General features: G+C 37.7%; 1 pseudogene; it reads left to right on the forward strand.

The window, feature by feature from the left end:
* The first annotated feature begins 10,572 nt into the window (after positions 1-10,572).
* Positions 10,573-10,686, forward strand: LOC144454595 (U6 spliceosomal RNA; annotated as a pseudogene).
* The last annotated feature ends 1,798 nt before the right edge of the window (positions 10,687-12,484 follow it).

The following is a 12,484-nucleotide window of genomic DNA, read 5'->3' on the forward strand; positions in this document are numbered from 1 at the left end:
TTTTCAATACACAGCTCTCTCTAGTTTTTCTTCCTACTTGAGTAGTCATACTTGAGTCTTTCCCACACACACACAAAAAAAACTACTCATCTTCCTAACTTCTCTATTTGTACTGAGGGCACCATTATTTTTCCAGTTAACCAGGTTCATAACCTTGGAATCATCCTCAATTCATCACTCTCACTAACCAACCCCCCCATGTCAAATGACTTGCTAAATCTTACATCTGTCCCCTTCACACAGCTGCCCTCCTAGTTCAGTATCTCATCATCTCTCACCTGAACTATCAAATGAATGAAAATGCCTTTATTAAGCACTTACTATGTGCCAGGCACTGTGCTAAGGACTAGGGACACAAATACAGAAGTGAAGATAGGCTTGCTCTCAAGCAGTGTATAGTATAATAGGAGTAGACAACACATATAAGAGAATGGTGGTCAGGGACAGGTACTTTGGTTTGGGAAATTACAGATGTGATGAATGGAGTTATGGGGAGCAAGATGATTCACTCCTCTCCAGCACCAATGGTGATATTAATTTAATTATGTTATCATTACTAGGAAGCTTACGGGGGTGGGGAGAGGAGAGGGAAGAATGTGTTTGTGCACAGTGGCAAGGCAGCCAGTGAGAAGATTGTTGGGGAATAAATTAAAGCATGGCTGGAACCTGACTAGATAGAGAGACCACAGGAAACAGTCACAACAATCAGGATAGAGAGGTCCCAAGACAGGACTTCCTTGAGCACAATACATACAATAAATGTCTGTTGATTGATTGATATAAGAACTCTGCTTTAATTGGATATTGGATCAATATTCTCAGAAGGAGTTGAGAATTATTCAGAACAGAAGGTTGTGGGTGTGGATGGGTTCTGATCTCCACTGGTGGAGTAAATGTACGCTCATGTCAATGACATCATTATTACATCAAAGTATTAAATTACTTTAAGTTTTCAACTAGAGCTGAGCATGACCAGTAACTGCCCTCCAAAAAGTCTCTGGCAGGATTGCCTCTTCAAAATTTCTCTTAGACCTTCAACCAGTCCCTCAGAGGCTATTTGAAGACAGAGTATTCTTTAACTCTTAGGATGTAAGTCCAGATGCAGCCACAGTGGTCCATACCTCCTTCTGCACAGCATCAAGAAGACACAAAGAACATTTCAGCATATTTGCATGAAGGAGAGACTAAATGCATATATCCAAATGACAAAGCAACCAAATTAGAGGACCAGGTGTCTGTGACATTGGCTTCACTTATTTGTTCCACTCTTTCTAATGCCAAGAACATACCTAGGAACAGGACTTGGGGGACAAGGAAAGGGGAGAATTTCTGAAAGTAAATTTGTTGTTTTATGTTATTTTTGAGCTCTCTCTCCAAGAATAAACTAAGCTCACTGTGACTTAGGCTATTTTTCTATAAATGAGAATGGCTTCTGCTGAACTAGCAAGACTCTCTTCTTTTTGGGGGTGGGGTGCTAGGCAATGGGGTTAAGTGATTTGCCCAGGGTCACACAGCTGGTAAGTATTATGTGTCTGAGGCTGGATTTGAACTCAGGTCCTCCTGAATCCAGGGCTGGTACTCTATCCACTGTGCCACCTAGCTGCCCCTAGGACTCTCTTCTAACAGTTCTCACATGCTTCCTTGATTAGTATTTTGATCTAATTTTTCATGCTCCCTAATTATGTTATAAACTCAAGATTCAAATTTTGTATGTAATTCCCCTTTGCTTCCTCTTGTACTTAATAAATACTTCTTGACATTGCACATGTATAACCCATATCTGATTGCTTATTGTCTCAGGGAGAGGGGGAGAGTACAGAAGGAGGGAGGGTAGACTTTGGAGCTCAAAATGTTTAAAAGAATATTTTAAAATTTTTTTTAACATGTAATTAGGGGCAAAATAAAATATATATTAAAAGAAAATAAATAAATATTTAAGTCTAGTCAAGTCACTTGAGTTTTACTAAGTCATTTGTTCTCTGGGCCTCAGTTTCCTCATCTGTAAAATGAAGGGGTCAGACTAGAAGTTCTCTAAGTAAAGAACTGGAAGGTGATGCAGAACAAATGACATGTTTCTTGATAGACATTTATAAATAGTTCAGAATTTATGGTTTATGTATGATCTTAGTCTGTATTTTGTTTGTTTATGTGATTGTTTTTGTTGAGGTGACTACCAAGTTTATAATGAAAAACTGTTCAAAAAAAAGTATCTGTTTGTGGATTCTTGTCTCCCTTGCAAACAAGGGTATGCATTTGCATGGTGGTTGGTGGAAGAGAGAGTAAAAGAGAATTCTCTGGTACAATAGGTTAGAAACTGTGTACTGGCTGTGTGATAGGTCACCCATGACTGTTCTCATTTACCCCAGTACCTAACTACCTGAGTTAACAGGACTAGATTCTTTACCACCAGCAGCCCATACATCATGTTCTCCCTGGACAATAGAACATGTAGTTACTGGACAGGTGGCCAATAGACAGCTGCTGTTTAATGTCTCTAAAATGGGAGATATTGAATTTTAACCCTGGGTGGGACCTAAAAGAGAAAGTCCCACAGGCCTACTATGACAGGAAAGAGCCCGTTTTAAACAAAATTCTAGTTAAATACTACAATTGATGTTAGTAGCATACTATTAAAGGACGGAAGCTCTGCTCTCTGTTTAAAAAAAATGAAACTTACTGTTTAGAGAGAACGTGCTTTGTAAAGGGAACTTGTCTGGGTAATTTATTAGAAAGTATCTACTGAATCAAAACAAAATGTATCAATAATTTTTAAATGTTAAGATTCCACATTTTTATGATAGATTAGGCTTATAAATTCACCCATCATCTGAAAATCAGCAAAGAATAAAAGCTAGCCGGTACGTGGCTTATGTAGTTTTGGAAAATTTCGTGAATAACCTTATACCTGAATTGGTCTTTGGAGAATTGGTAGATATACCTGGTCATAAATAAATGAAGACGTCATTTTCAGAAGGTTAAAACAGAGATCAGCTTTAGAGAAGACAGAGTGAGGGAAAGCTTGATGAAGGAGTGTAGCAATAGCTTCATATTTAGTCTCCCTCAAGCCTCTTCCTATTCTAATTCATTTGCCATATGACTACCTGGCTGGTACCAATCAAGGAACTTGGGGACGCTCTACACTAACCTCTCCCTTCTGAGAGTTTTTATGGCATGAATTTCCTGTACTGACCAGCACACTTAATTTTTTTTTATCTTTTGCCATTACATTACTAAATATGTCCCTCTCTCATGACATATTAAGCCAGCCCTTGTAAGAAAATAAAAAAAAATAGCAGTTGGGCAAAGTCAACCAACACATCGACTTGGACTTGTAATATGTATAATATTCCATACCCATACAAAAAGAGGAGGAAAGTTCTTACATGTAATTATCCTGTTTCATGTATGTTAGAGCAGAGACCACATATGTCTTTGCATCCCTTGAAGTACACAGGACTGGACACAGAGGAAATGCCTGATATAACCATTATTATTATTAATAGGAACAGTTGATATTTATATATAATGTATTATATATTTATGATATTACTATTTCTATATAGGTGCTGCTAGATGGCACAGTAGATAGAACACTGGGGCTGTAGTCAGAAATACCTAAATTAAAATCTGGCCTCGTGGGCAAATCATTTAATCTCTATTTGCCTCATTTTCCCATCTTTACAATAAAGATAATAATAGCATTACCTCCTAGAGCTGTTATGAAGATCAAATAAGATAATAATTATAAAGTGCTTATTTAGCACAATGCCTGGCACATAGTAATTGCCATACATGTTGGCTATTATTGTATATTACCGGCACTTAGTAAATGTTTATTAAGTTTTATAAAAATGCTTGAGATACTTATCACATTTTAACCTCACAAACAGACCTATAAGGTAGGTTCTAGAGTGTGTTGTTTGTTATTCCCATTTTATAGATAAGGAAACTGAAGCTTAGAGATTTTTTTCATAGTCACATAGCTAGTTAAGTGTCAGAGGCACCATTCAAACCAGATAAATACTTGTGGATGGATTCGTGAATTCCATTGATCCAAATTCTTGGGGCCAAAAAGTCCAGAGAAGTAGGAAAGGATTCATTTGTCTGCTGTTAAAATAAAATCCCCACTGGCATATTTACCTTGTCAGGGGATTGATGACTTTGTCTTTTGCACTGTACAGTTGAGATACAGCATGATGTATTCTTTGGGGAAGGCCAGTGAGGGAAATGGCATTTTCTTCTTTTATTTTCTTCCAAAGGATTGATCTATGGGGCAAGCAGGCATGTTGGGAGAATGAAAAGATGATGTGCTTTGATTTTAGCCTTTTGCTGTTTTGCCAGCACAGGTTAAAAAGGCAAAAGGGAAAAAGGAAGGGGAAAAAAAGAGAAGCCTAAGGGTATTTTATGTAATGAAAGATACTGATAAACATATGAATCATAAATATCATTTTGAATGTCTCCCATCTGGTCTGAAGAGATAATGTTGCAACCTTCCTTTGATGGGGGAAAGCATTTTGTCATGTGAGTAGGGACAATTAGGGAGTAGAAATTTAAGGTCAGCTTTTTTCCCCACTCACAATAACAAAGGAGAGGGTGGGAGGGTCGACAGATATCATCCTTTTTTTTTCCATTCTGTGCTACTGAATTATTGGTGACACTTGTGGAGTCCTTTGTACAGTACAGCCTTGGGAAAGGGTCAATTGAATTAGAGTTTTCATTCAAATGCTGAGTGTTTTATTGGGAAAGGAAAAAGAAATAATTAGAAGACATTTAAGGACAGACATTCATGCCATAGGAGCTCCAAGAAAGGAGAGGTCAGTGTGGACTTAGATAGTTTTGGAAAGTTTCATAAATGATGCAGGATTTAAATTGGGCTTTGGAGCATAGGTAGGATCTAGATATCTATCAGCAAGCATTCATTAAGAACTCAGTGTGTGCTTAACAGAAACAATGCAGTAAAGTGGGTTGGGTGCCTCAAAGCCAACATGGCCTGGACCTGCCCCTGACACATATTGGCTGTGGAATTCTATCAATCAGTGAATCTCTCAATAAACATTTATTAAATACCCACGATGTACCAGTCACTGTATTAAGCACTATAGATACAAAAAAAAGGTAAAAGACAGTGGAAACCCTAAATGTGCCTGCCTTCAAGGAGCTCACAATATAATGAGGGAGACAACTTGCAAACAAATATTTACAAAACAAGTTATATACAGGATAAATAGGAAATTATTAGTAGAGAGAAAGCACTGGTATTAAGAGGAGTTGAGGAAGGCTTCCTGCAGAAGGTGGGATTTTAGTTAGGATTTAAAGGAAGCCTAGAAGGTCAGTACCCAAGCAGAGGAAGCTAAATCATATAATCTCTCAGGGCTCTAGTCTAGTCAATTCTCTAAATATGTAAGTCTTGGAGAAGGTTTCATCCTTCATGATAAAGGAAATTCCTCACCCAGGAGCTCCATACAGGTCAGGTCTCTATCCCTATCCCTGTATGCCAGACATGTTGCAAAAAAAAAAAAAAATTAGGCAGAGGAGTGAGGAGGCCATTAACCGTTGTGTAAAAGCCTAGTCATTCAGCTCTGAATTGGGCCATGCTGTTGTTCAGTTGTTTGTCATATCTGACTCTTCATGACCCCATTTGGGGTTTTCTTGGCAAAGATGCTGGAGTGGTTTGCCATTTCCTTCTCTAGCTCATTTTATAAGTGAGGAAACTGAGGAAAACAGGAGTTGTCTGGCATCACAAAGCTAGTAAGTGTCTGAGGCTGGATTTGGACTCGGGAAAATGAGTCTTCGCTACTCCAGGCCCCGTACTTTACCAACTACACAACCTAGCTGCCCAAATTTGCCATCTAGGTGATATATTGTTCTTTTTTTCCCCATGTATTTTCATTTTCCAGGTGAGGAAACAAAGGTAATATAGCTAGGGACTGTGTGTCAGGTTCAGAACCCGAGTCTTCAGTTTTCACCTCTGCATTATGTTCTTGCAGTTCTTGCAAAGCTAGCAAAGAAAGCTTAGCATTTTAGCCAAAACTTCAAAATATCTCAACTTAACGTAATTATCTCATAAGGCAGAATTATTTGATCAAGGCATCAGAGGCAGAGTTATACATCACAGAAAAGGAACAGAGGGAATTTCCCTTCCTGAGAGGGGGCCTACATTTCAATTGGATTTTTAAATTAATTTTGAAAAATAACTATTTGCATCTTTGAGGTTACTTTATTACTTCAAGTTTTCCCTCTTATACAAGGCCCAATAGTTTATAAAGGGGGAAATTTAATAGAAAGAGCACTAGACTTCATATACAGAAGAACAGGCACTGAGTCCTGGCTCTACCATTTATTACCTGTGTTATTTTAAATAAATCCCCTGACTTTTCTTAGCCTTAGTTTCCATATTTGTAAAAAGGAGAGATAGTGTCTAAACTACCTGCCTCACAGGCAACTATTTGGCATAGTGCATAAAGTACTGGGGGCAGCCAGTGGATAGAGAGCTGGGCCTGGAGTCAGAGACTCATCTGTCTGAGTTCAAATCTGGCCTCAGACACTTGCTAGCTGTGTGACCTTGGACAAGTCACTTAATCCTGTTTGCTTCAGTTTCCTCATCTGTAAAAAATGAGTTAGAGAAGGAAATGGCGAACCACTCCAGCATCTTTGCCAAGAAAACCCCAAAGTGGGTCAGGACTGAAACAGCTGAACAACAACAATAGAGTATTGGACTTAAAGTCAGGAACACCTAAGTTAGAATCCTGCCTCAGCCACTTTGGCAGCTATGTGGTGGAGTGTATAGAGAACTTGACCTATAGTCAGGAAGACCTGAATTCAAATTTTGCCTCAAACCATTATCAGCTATGTAACTCTGAGCAAGTCACTTAATCTCAACTTCTGTAAAAAAAAAAAAGTATAATAATAGCACATATTTCTCAGGGTTATTATTATGAGGATAAAATGAAATATGTGTAAGGTAATTTGCAAATGTTGAGTTTGTTAAAAGTTAAAGCTAGATATTATTATTATTATTAATACAAGGTGTGATACAATGGACAAGTTACTTGTTACTTTAACCATTTATTTTCACCCTTTGCAAGTTGGGAAAATAATAGCACCTACCTCACAGGGTTTTGTAAGGATTAAATTAAATAATATATGTAAAAGTGTTTTGCACAAATTAAAGCACACCATACATTTTAGCTCTTACTAAGATCAAGTAAAATTGTCTCAGAGTTTATTTCACATAGAGCTTTGCAGTTGATAAAGAGTTTTCCTTGGAGGTAGGCTACATAAGAATTATTAGACATTTTATAACTAAGGAAAATAAAGTTCGCATACCCTTTGACCCAGAAATACCATTTCTAGGTCTGTATCCCAAAGAGAGCATAAAAATGGGAAAAGGACCCACACGTACAAAAAAAAATTTACAGCAGCTCTTTCTGTGGTGGCAAAAAATTGGAAATTGAGGGGATGCCCATCAGTTGGAGAATGGCTGAACAAGTTGTGGTATATGAATGTAATGGAATACTATTGTGCTATAAGAAATGATGAACAGGCTGACTTCAGGAAAACCTGGAAAGACCTATATGGTCTGATGCTGAGTGAAGTGAGCAGAACCAGGAGAACATCGTACACAGTAACAGTCATGTTGTGTGATAACTAACTGTGACAGACTTAGTCCTCAGCAATGCAAGGATCTAAGACATCTCCAAAAGTCTCATGACGAAAAATGCTATCCACATCCAGAGAAAGAACTATGCAGTTTGAATGCAGATCAAAGCATGCTATTTGCTATTTTTTTTCTCTTCTGTTTTGTTTTGTTTCTTCTTTCTTGTGGTTCCTCCCATTGGTTTTAATTCTTCTTTACAATATAATTAATGTGAAAATATGTTACAGCCTATATCAGATTGCACACCATCTTGGGAGGGAGGTAGGAAGAGAGGGGAAGAAAATTTAAAACTCAAAAGCTTATGGAAGTGATTGTTGAAAATTAAAAATAAATTAATTTTTTAAAAAGTTCAAAGAGGCTTAAGGTCAGTAGGCAGCAGAACGTGGGCTAGAACTAGAATGTATGAAAAAAAACTGAATAACCATGAAGGGCTTCCTAAGTGTGAGCTTGTGTCATTCCAAGAATGGCTCCCTAGGGAGCTAGCTGAATACTTCACCTTTAATGAATTTCTCAAACTCTCTACCAAATAGGAAACAAACTATTCAGCAGGTAAGAACATGCAAAATATAACCAATTTACTGTCCTATCCCAAAGGAAAGGCTGGCTTTCTTTGGCTTGTTGTTGTGGTGCTGGTGGTTGTGGTGGTTGCGGTGGTTGTGGTGGGGGTAGTGGTGTCATTTCAGTCATGTCCAACTCTCCATGATTCCATTCGGGATTTTCTTGGCAGAGATACTTGAGTGGTTTGCCATTTCCTTCTCCAGCTCATTTTACAGATGAGGAAACCGAGGCAAATAGAGTTGAGTGACTTTCTTGGGGTCACAGAGCTAGTAAGTGTTTGAGGCCAGAATTGAACTCAGGAATATAAGTCTTCCTGCTCCAGGCCCAGGCCTGGCATTCCATCCACTGAGCTCTGCCAAACCATCACATAGCAATGATGTATTGACAATGAAGATTCAAAGAGATAAGGTATGGGAAGCACTTTGTAAACTATAGATAGATAGATAGATAGATAGATAATAGATAGATAGATAGATAGATGTATATGTGTGTGTGTGCATATATATGTATATATATATGCATATATATATATATGCATATATATAGATATATATATATATCTATATATATCTCAATGTGAACTATTATTATTACCACCATCCTTTTGCAGTAGACAAACACTACTAGGAAATAGAGCTGTAATAATGATGTTACAAATAATAATGAGGAATGAAACCCAGGCTTCAGGGGCCAAATGACCATTGTAAATTATTAGAGGTAGAAGGGATCTCTGATTAGAGAGGGTGGGGAGTGGATATCAGAGGGCTCCTCCCAGATCTTCCATTTAAGGAGGGCACCCAGGACACCATTTCACAATTTCCCTCCTAGTTGTACTCCCCTAGATTTCATCATGCCCCAGTGCCAGGTACCCTGCCCTTGCTCCTTCTTCCACCCCACCCCTGCCTTTCTATCTTCTTTCCATGTGTTGCCTTTTCCTATCAGCTTATGACCTCCTTGAAGGCAGGAAACACTTTTTGCTTTCTTTGTATCTTCAGTGCTTAATGCCTAGCATATAGTAGACAATTAATAAATGTTTATTAATTACTGAGTATTGAGAATGAGGATAATTAGAGCAGCTAGGTGACTTAGTATGTAGAGTCTTAGACTTGAGGTCAGGAAGACCTGAGTTCAAATATGTCCTCATTTTCTGACCCTGGGTAAGGTACATTACCTTGCTCAATCTACATTTCCTCATCTCTAAAATGGGCATGAAAATAGCACCTGACTCCCAGGGATATTGTGAGGATAAAATGAGATAATATTTGTAAAGCACTCAGCACAGTGGAACATAATAGCTATTTAATCAATGCTTATTTAAAAATAATAGTAATAACAAGAAGAAAGCAAGGACTGTGGGAAGATGGCAGAATAAGGCAGGAAACTACCTGGCTTTCCCAAGTTCCCCCACAACTAACTTAAAATAATGCTTCAAGGTAAATTTTAGAATGCTAGAAATAATTAAAATCAGGGTAAAGCAGTTGTCCAGCCTCAGACAACTTGGGAAGATGCTTAAAAAAAAAAAATCCAAGCTCCCAGCATGCTTTTCTGGCCTGAATGAAGTAAAGATACCTCCGGCAGATACCCATGAGTCAAAAAAAAGAAAGCCCTGGGGACCACTGTGTAGGCAGTAGCCTTAGCTGTGGGAGTTTTTGCCCCAAAGATGGTATAGGGCTTGGGTGGCTGATCAGGGGAAGATTTTGGGGGCCTTCTACTGGCGCTAAATGAGAGACCCAGGCATGCTGATCAGACGTATTTCCAGGCTGTGACTGAGGGCAAGGAGGAGTGAGCACACTCCACAGAGTACAGGGTGCCCTGCTGATAGTGGTTACTTATAGAAGAGCAGAGTCTCTGGTTTTGGTTCCAGTGCAGAGGCACAAGCTGATACTTGCAGGCACCTAAGGAACTGCAGGCAATAAGACCTTTTGAGATGACAGCATTGCTGTGGGCCCTAGTAATGGCTCCAGGAAAGGAGTGGAGTACCTTAGGCCACTTATAGACCAAGGTGTGAGCCATAAGACCACACCTGGACTTGGATTATAAAACAGTGAAAAAACCAAAAGGCCAAAGACCCATAGATAGAGCTCAGAAAAGAACAGTGAGGAAAAACCTGAAGCCTGAGACATTATCCCAACACCCTAGGAGCAAAGCCTGACCTTACCATAAAGTGAACATCCAACAAACAGGTCATTGAAAACAAGTAAAAAACAGAGAAAGAATCCGACCATAGATAGCTACTATGGTGATAGAGAAAAAAAGGGTTCACACTCAGAAGGAAACAAAACATCTTCTTGTAAAGTTTCAAAGAAAAATATAAAATGGTCACAAGCCCAAAAGAGTTCCTGGAAGTGCTTAGAAAGGTGCTTGCTTCGGCAGCACATATACTAAAATTGGAACGATACAGAGAAGATTAGCATGGCCCTTGCGCAAAGATGACACACAAATTCGTGAAGGAAGTGCTTATAAAGGATTTTAAAAATCAAATAAGAAAGGTTAAGGGGAAAATTGGAAAAAGAAACAAGTAACGCAAAAAAATTATTAAAAGAAAGTCAACCAGTTGGAAAAAAGAGATCCAAAAACTTACCAAAGGAAATAACTTTTTTAAAAATAGAATTGGGCAAGGAGAAGCTAATGACTTCATAAGACATCAAGAAATAATAAGACAAAATCAAAATAATAAAAAAATAGAAGAGAATGTGGAATATCTCATTAGGAAAACAACTGACCTGGAAAACAGATCAAGGAAAGATAATATAAGAATTGTCAGACTACCTGAAAGTTATGATAAAAAAAAAAGAGTCTAGACAATATACTGCAAGAAATTAAGAAAAATTGCCCTTAAGTTCTAGAACTAGAGGTAAAATAGAAATTGAAAAAAATCTACTGATCATCAATTGAAAGAGATCCCAAAATGTAAACTCACAGGGACATTATAGGTAAGTTTCAAAGCTCTCAGGTAAAGGAGAAAATATTACAAGTAACTATAAAGAAAAAATTTAAGTATTGTGGAGCTACAGTCAGGATAACACAAGATTTAGCAGCTTCCACATTAAAAGACCAAAGGGTATGGAATATAATATTCTGAAGAGCAAAGGAGCTAGGTTTGCAACCAATAATAACCTTCTCAGCAAAGCTGAGTGTCATATTAAAAGGGGAAAGAACGGATATTTAATGAATTAAAGGACTTTCAGGCATTCTTGAGGAAAAGACCAGAACTGAACAAAAGAAAAAAAAATTTACTGACAGAATCAAGAGAAACATGAGAAGGTAAACATAAAATACTACAAGGGATTTAATAAGGTTAAATGGTTTACTTCTTATATGGGAAAATGATATTTGTAATTCAAGATTATCATTACTAGCGTGGTTCAAAAGAATATACACAGAAAGAAGGCTTGGGGTTGAGTTGAGTATGATGTGATGATCCCAAAAAATGAAATTTGGTAGGGAGAGGTAAAATGGAGCAAATTTTCTCGCACAAAAGAGGAATAATGGAAGAAATGTTACAGTGGAGGGGAGAACAGAGCTGAGGACAGGTAGTACAGAAAACTTATTCTCATCAGAACTGGGTTAAAGAAGGGTACAACATATACATGTAGTAGGATGTGAAAGTCCTCTTAACTTACAGAGAAATAGGAGGACAAGGGGATAGGATAAGGAATTTTAGAAGGGTATGTGAATTAGGAAGGCAGTGGTCAGAAGTAAATTAGATTTCTGTGGAGCGATAGGGTAAAAAGGGGAGAGGACAAACAGTGAGAGAAAATGGACAGGGGAAATACACAACTAATAATTATAACTTTGGAAGGTGAACAGGATGAACTCACCCATTAAATGGAAACAGATATCAGAATTGTTCAAAAACCAGAACCCAATAATATGTTGTTTACAAGAAACACATTTTAAAATGAGAGAAACACATAAAGTAAAAATAAAAAGCTGGAGTGGAATTTATTATGCTTCAGCTGATGTAAAGAAAATCAGGATTAGTAATCATGATCTCAGATAAAGTAAAAGCTAAAATAAATTTAAGTAAAAGAGATAAACAGGGAAACTACACTATGTTAAAAGGTACCATAGATAATTAAGTAATATCAGAACTAAATATATGTGCCAAATGCTTTAACATTCAGATTTTTAAAGGAAAAAGTAAATGAATTACAGATGGAAATAGATGGCAAAACTATAATAGTGAGGGATTTCACCCTTCCCCTCTCAGAAGTCGAGGAGATTAACAGAATCTTAGATAAGTTACATATCATAGACATCTGGAAA

The sequence above is a fragment of the Phascolarctos cinereus genome, unplaced genomic scaffold, assembly GCF_003287225.1.
Source record: "Phascolarctos cinereus isolate Bilbo 61053 unplaced genomic scaffold, phaCin_HiC Scaffold_726;HRSCAF=1367, whole genome shotgun sequence".
In the NCBI taxonomy this organism is placed as follows: Eukaryota; Metazoa; Chordata; class Mammalia; order Diprotodontia; family Phascolarctidae; genus Phascolarctos; species Phascolarctos cinereus.